Genomic DNA, 6,910 nt, shown 5'->3' with positions numbered 1-6,910 from the left:
GTGGCGGGGGCGGCGGGAGGATCCGCGCCCTTTTCCTGAGGGAATGCGCCGTGCCCGGCGCTGCGCTGTCCGCTCTGGAATCCTCACGGCTACAGGCACTCACTGGCTTAGTTAAACAGGAGCGGTCAGCTCAGCCCCTCTGGCAGAGCGCTGGGCTGACCCTTCCATGCACTGTGTGCTTATATACAACATCTATAACACCTATGGATTAAATCTATTAATGTATATATTATTACATAAATAACCTACACTTTCATAGGTAAAATACATAGCATATATAAAATATTAAGCATAGAGCATATACATATAGTATGTACTTGTAGTATATAACATGTATGTATCACATATAATATGCGTATTATATCTCTATAATATGTATGTTATATATATAAAATATATATTAACATATAATATATAAATATGTAATATATATGTGTATATATTATATAAATGTGTATAGTAATTATATATATATATTAGATATATGTATGGAATATATGTATCTCGATATATACAAGGAGGAGGTGAAACTTGGCTGAACAAATATATATTATATATACAGGTATTTACATTTTGTTTAAAATTTTTAATATATGTACAATATTCATCTGAGCCTTGGCGGATAGGAGGATGACAGGAGGTGACAACACTGTCAGGATCTATCCCCTGTGGTCAGGATGGATCAGAGCACCCCACAGTGCAGCAGAAATGAGGGGATATGACAGAAACTATTGCAGTGAAGGCAAACTGCATTAATTTAATCACCAACATCGCCCCACATCACTTGGTTCACCCTGGAGGGAGAGGCTTTTCCTGGCAGTTCTCTAAGCTGCTGTGCAACACCATCGTCCCTTGGCCTGTGTCCTCCCAGCTGGGGGTGAGGGAGAAGGAGGAGGCCTGGTGGGCTTCGTTCAGGACAAGGACGAGGTTCCCCTCCATGACCCAGTGGCTTTCCAGCTGCTCCAGTGCGTGACAGCCATGGTGCCTCCAGCAGTGAGTCCCTGTCACAGCCTCAGCTGGGAGCTGCAGCACTGCCATCAGCCCCCTCACACTGACACTTCATTAAAGATTGTCTCTCAGACATCCTCAGTGCAAACGAGACAGAATTGTCCACGTCCCCTCTGCATGCCAGCACTGCCCAAGGACTGGGAGGAACAGTTCTGTCCTCCTTCCACCTCACCTGGTGACACCTTACCTGTCCCTGCAGTTCCAGCCCCACATCTCCCTCTGGCTGTGCCTCCTGCAGGTCCTAAATTTGTGCCTTGTCAGAGCAGGGGCTAGTCCAGCTTGACTCCCACATTCCAGCTGATTTCCCCAAGGCGAGGCAAGAGCTGACAGCATCAGCTGCCCGAGTTCACTCTGAGGAGGCAGCACAGCCAGGCGTGGGATTCTGATCAGCCCTTCAGGCTGGAATCATCCTGGGATGAATCCACAACATCCATCAGCCAGAGAGCCCAGACACCCCTCCTGGGCACCCCAGCTCCAGGCTGAGAGCAGTCCCAGCACCCATGGTACAGGCGGTCACTTCTCACAGGTTGCTGCCTTTGTCCTTCAAAAAATATGATGGGCCAGACTTTTTGTGATGTAGGAAGCTTTCTGCTTCCCAGGGTCCCTCCTTCATCCGCCAGGGAGCCAGAGAAGTCTTGCTGCAGGGACACCCTAGCAGGGGGCGCATGCTGAAAGGGTTGGAAGGGAATCTTGCCACTGCAGGAGCCATGGCACATCCCTCTGCAGAGCACTCAGCGTCCCGCCAAGTCCCTCCCAGAGACCTTCTCTTCCCAGTTGCTCTTCTCTGAAGCCCTTCCCTGCCTGGGATCAGGCACGTGGAGAAGGAAGGACTTTTTATCCCCTTCCCAGCTGGCTCCTTGCTCAGGGATGATGCTCTGGCCTGAGTGCCCTCAGCCTCTGCTTTGCCCTCCGGATCCCCCAGCGCCCTTCTCCTGTCACCATTCCTGCTGTCCTGTGAGGTGCTCAGAGCCATTCCAGCCACAGGGAGTGGATCTCATCGGCATTGTCACTTCCCTGCCCTCTTCCCAGCTGCTGAGTCTGAGATGCAACAGATTTGTAGGTTCTACTACATGGCAGCCCCCAGCACGGCAGACAAGGTGTGCACGCCTTGGAGGGGCTGGGTGTGCCAAAACCCCCCGTTCTGTGCTCCTGAGATTCTCCCCCAGTGAATCACCGGCTTCATCCTCACGTGGAGATGCCAAAGCTTCGCAGGGGTGGCCCTGTGAGTCCCACTGGGATCGCTGTTGAAGCTGCAGGGTTGGGATCAGCCCTGGCAAAGGTGGCAGGCAGAGATCATGGTGTTATCACTGCCACAGCCAGCCTTTCTCCTGGAAAGGGGAGCGACTCTGATTTCTCTGCGGGCTGAAGGTCATGCTTGGTTTTACAGCCACGCAAAGAAAAAGAACGGAGCAATTCTGTTTACTTAGGGAGTCATTAATATCCCAGCTCCTGGCATGTACCGAGGCAGCAGGAACCTCCCCCACAGAGCAGCAGAGAGCAAGGCTGTGCAGTCCTTTATTATTCCATTATCAACCAGGCAGGATTAGGAGGGCGGGTCAGGGAACAGTGCCGGCTTTGAGCAGGTTTAGCTCCTTTCCAAAGGCTTATCCCGGCTCAGTCTCACTCTCTGGACGCACTTATTCTCTACGCAGAGGGGTTTGAGTAATGCTGGAGAGAGAGTGGGAACGGGGTCATGGAGCTTTAATACCCAGCAGGCAAAACCTGGGAGGTTCCTTTAGCAGGAACTCATTTTATGTATTGAATTTCAGAAACCAGGGAGGGCAGTTTCTCAGCTCCGCCAACTCCTGCGCTGCTCCCTAAGGAAAACTAAGCTTCGGTGCTGCTTTGGGGCAGTTCTGTTCTTGGAACAACTCGGTGCTGGGGCGGGACAGCCATTCCAGGCGGCTTCCTGCAGAGCTGGACGAGGTTTTGCTCTTTATTCTTACCCAAGTTTCTCCCTGGAGCCCGGGTGGAGTGGCCGGAGCGTACCGATCCCAGCCCGGCAAGGAAGGAGGAGCCGTGGGAACTGAGGCAGCAAATCCCTTTCTTCTTCCAGGCCAGAAATGGGGTCTGTGATGGGATGTTGTGTCCCCCGCGAGTAATTCCGCTCTAGGAATGCTGCCCGCCGGCAACAAGCATCGCAGCAGGGATCACCCACCCCTGGATCGGGATCGAGCCTCCCAGCCTAGCCCCAGCCAGGTGGTTCTCATTGCAGCCTCTGACTCACCTCCCAAAAATTCCTGCGCTCGCATCATCGCAGGAAACCGCTACCGGGAAGTGGTAAAACCCCTGGACGGGCTGAAATTCGGCTTCCCCCAGCGAAGGGGGAGATCAAACGGCAGCCTTTGGCCTCAGTCCCTCTGACGCCAGGACTTGTCATCGGGGGGACGTCTCGCCCGGCAAGTGGTGGGTGTGTGGCTCCTCCAGACTCAGCAGCTTTCTGCCTGGCGTTTGGGAGTGTTTTCCCTGAGGAGGCCTGAGCTCAGAAATATTTTTAAGCAAATTATCAGCTGGGAGGAATGAGCTCAGCTCGTCGGCATTGTTTAGGGCCTCCCGTTGAGCCCTGTGGTCCTGGTCTGTGCCGGCTGCTGTGGAGAGCTCAGTGGAGAGTCAGTGTAGGGGAGCAGCCCCCAATAAGTTGCAGAGCCTGGCTGTGATTTAGGAGCTGCCCCAAAAAACCTGAGCTCCTTAGAGGGTGACGGAAGATGGATTTTGGGGAAAACCTGCCACTCCTGGGTAATGGGGGCAGGTAGAAGGTGCAGCCACATTCCTGAGTTCTGCAGCAAATCAGTGGCAGAGCCCAGACCTGTGTCCCAGCTCAGGTGGGATGCGATCCCAGTCACTCTCCTTCAGGAGATATCTCTGTTAGCTCTGTCCTGCTCTGTGCTGGACTCCGTGTCAGCCCCAACCCCACGGCTGAGTGGGGCTGATCCTCAGTCCCAGAGCTGGGTCTGCATGGAAATGGCTCCATCTGTGCACCGGCCGCTCCCGCAGGAGCTGCCTGGAAAGTTCCCACTGCTGCAGTCGGTGCCTGTCCCCCTGCCAAGCCTGCAGGCCTGCCAGCCCCGCTGCAGCGCCAGCCGCGCTATTTCTGGCTCCACCTTGAGACATGTACCTTCAGCAGTGGGAACGATGCTAAACGAGATGGATTCGGGAGGAGTGCATCCCCTCCCGTTCCCGTCCCCGGGTGGCTCCTGGCGGGCGCGGCAGAGCGGGCAGGGATGTGGAAGAGCTCTGTGCCTCGAAGGGAAATGCTGCAGTTCATCTCACAGCAGAGGCACGTCCTCTGCATGCCTCCTCCGGGGCTGTGATGTGGCAGTGGGACCCCGAAATCCGGGCCTGCCCTGGCACAGAGAGCCCCAGGTCTCTGCTGCAGCCCCCACAGGCACTAAGGGTTATGCAAGGCATGGGAACCCCCCAGGCTCTGTGCTTTTCTTCCCCCAGGGTAACTCCCAGTGCAGATCAACTCCTCCAGCAGTTGGGGGCAGGAGCAGGAGAAGCCCGGGACCAGAGGGAGCTGAGGGAGGTTGTTGATGAATTTAACCCTTGGCTTCTTGCACAACTCAAGACAAACCTTGTCTGCTGTTTCTGTCTCAGTTTCCCCACACTCAGGGCACACATCACCTTACCCAGCAAACCCAGGGCACGGTGCTTCAAATGTACAAACCTTCTTCACCACATGATGTCTGCGGAGTGTGGGATACTCCAGGGCTCCTCCTGGGACAGGAGATGGAGGGATATTTGCTCTTGAAGAGAATTGGTGGTCATGGCTGGACTGGACGCTCTGCTCCATGGCCGAGTCCCTTTGCAGTGAGGAGGGAAGTGGGGGGATTCTCCTCGGGCTGTTCCCCATCACGCCAGCTCCATGCCACATGCCCACATCCCATCCCAGCACTTCCCTCCCACACTCGGCCTGAGCAGCGCCACGCGGGCAGGAATGGAGCCGATCAGGACAAACCCGACTGGCAGTCGCCTGCCCACAGCCTGGGAGCTGCTGAGCACCCTTTGGGCTGCCCTTGGGGTCGAGGGGCCTCGTTAAGGGCTCTTGTAATTAAGATAGCCCCAAATGGCTGGTTATCAGCATGGGTAAGGAAGTGATCCCACTTCCATGTAAGACATCACATCTGGAGGCAAACAAGTGGTGTCCGTGTGGGACCAGCGTGAATCAGCCTGTGGCTGCCGAGAGCAAAGGGACCCGCCTGGGGCTGCTGGTGGCCACCGTGCTGGTCACGGCATGGAGTGGGCATCCAAGGGTGGTCATCAGCTCAGCCTTCTGGAAAGTCCCCACAGACCAGAACTGAGATGGAAAAGCCCCATCTGTGTCTCCCCTGCCATCACAGAGGCTGAGCCTGTGCCAGTCCCATTCCCCATCTGAGACAAACCTGGCTGCAGTCCCCAGCCATTGGCATCCCCACCATGCACAGCCCTTCCCCAACCCTTCCTGCACCCATCTCCAGCCCTGACACCTTGCCGTGAAGCCACTCTCAGCCCCTTTGTCCATAGCACAAGCATGGCCAGCAGAGACTGGACAGGAATTCCACTCCTATTTAAAGCACAGGCTGGCAGGACAAAGGGGGATCCCTGTGGCACAGGGGCACAGGGCCTTGGACGGATGTAGCGTGGTGAGGACAGAGCCCAAAGCAGCCTCATCGTCCCATGGCACCTGCCAGGAGCAATGGGACAGCTGCTCTCACATCCTCCCAACGCGACTCATGCCTTCCTGAGCGGAAATTGGGAGCGGGTTAGTCACCGAGAAGGGTGAGGGGCAGGTCAGGACGCTGCACTCCCCGGCATCCAGCTATTTCCTCCCATGACACCTTGCTGAGGAACCTCGGAGCTGTTTACAAACGCTGGACTGTGTCATGGCAGCGGCCAGGGAAGCAGCTGAGCCCGAATCTCACCCAGAATCAGCTGGGAGTGCTGCAGTTCCCAAGCCAAAAGCATCTGGGCTGGCAGCAGGTTTTGCCCCTCTGAGCACCCCTTGTGCCCACAGCGCCCAGGGAAGTCTTTCTGGAAAGCACAATGCTCCAAATCACAGCATCTCGGCTATCCTCTTAGGTCTGCTCTGGGAAAACAAGACTCAACCATGTTATCTGCCCAGTTGGTCATTCCCTGCCCTCCCTGCAGTTTCCTGGCCAGCTCCAGAAGGTTTTAGCAGGAACAGAGGGCTCACTGCTAATTAAACTACCCTAAGTGTGAGGAGTGATGCCTCCCTGAGGTGCAAACTCAAGGTCAGGACAGAGTTACATCTATGGGGAATTGGTCGGAAAAAAAAATCCTTATTGGGCTGGGCCAGACCCCTTGGAGCCCAGCAGTCCCTTGGGAGGGTGAGGTCAGTCCTGTTGCCAGCAAAAACTGCTGTTAATGATTTTTGCCAGCTGCCATGAACACAAAGCAACCCGCAGCCTTGCTGGCACCCTCCAAACAAGTCCCCTGGGCTCTGTCCCCAGAGCTCTGTGCCTCAGGGTGGGGTTCACAGCACAGCCCCCCTCCCTCCACGGGGCTTCACACCCACGGCAACCTCGAACCCCCGTGGATGCCTGATGGCGAGCCACCAGTAATGGGTAGGACATCGTCCCACTCCATCCTCCTGCCCCGCCGTCTGCCCGCTGTCCTCACCCCTCGCCGTGCCTCCATTTCTCCAGGCACCCGCCTCACTCCTTTCGTGCTTGGAGAGATGCAGAAATGGTATTAAAACGCTCTTCTTGCAGAAATGGTATTAAAACGCAGTTCAGTCCAACGTGGGGGCTCCGGGGACACCCGCCAGTGCCCATGCGTGCCCTGCTGGGAATGATGTGCAGGAACTGGGGCGGGGGTGGCTGCCGGGTGCTCTGCCTCCCCCCCTCCCGGCGTGACCGTGGGTCTGTTCTTTGACACCCACCCCAGCAGCACAGAACCACCC

Source organism: Lonchura striata, chromosome 18 (genome assembly GCF_050655825.1).
Source record: "Lonchura striata isolate lonStrDom1 chromosome 18, ASM5065582v1, whole genome shotgun sequence".
NCBI classification, from domain to species: Eukaryota; Metazoa; Chordata; class Aves; order Passeriformes; family Estrildidae; genus Lonchura; species Lonchura striata.
Note: the sequence above shows the minus strand (reverse complement) of the source record.